This window comes from Myotis davidii, unplaced genomic scaffold (genome assembly GCF_000327345.1).
Source record: "Myotis davidii unplaced genomic scaffold, ASM32734v1 scaffold1439, whole genome shotgun sequence".
NCBI classification, from domain to species: Eukaryota; Metazoa; Chordata; class Mammalia; order Chiroptera; family Vespertilionidae; genus Myotis; species Myotis davidii.
Window position 1 is genome coordinate 1512676 of NW_006292342.1, and position 496 is coordinate 1513171.

Consider the following 496-nt stretch of genomic DNA (forward strand, 5'->3'; position numbering starts at 1 on the left):
TGCATAACTAATGCACTAGAGATTGAGAGAATGGCAGCTGGATAATAAAGTGATTGCTAATTAAGAGAAAGAGACTGCTGTCCTAAGAGTAAGAAGAGCAAGATCATAACTTTTTAAAAATATATATTTTATTGATTTTTTACAGAGAGGAAGGGAGAGAGATAGAGAGTTAGAAACATCGATGAGAGAGAAACATCGATCAGCTGCTTACTGCACACCCCCTACTGGGGATGTGCCCGCAACCCAGGTACATGCCCTTGACCAGAATCGAACTGGGGACCTTTCAGTCCGCAGGCCGACACTCTATCCACTGAGCCAAACCGGTTTCGGCTGATCTGTTTTTATTTCCTATAGCTTTATGTTTTTTCAGAAAGTCACATAAACAAAATAATACAATACGTAGCCTTTTGATTTGGCTTCTTTTACTCAGTTTACTACCTTTGAGTCTATGTTGTATCTATCAGCAGTTTGTTCCTTTCTATGTTGAGTTGTATTC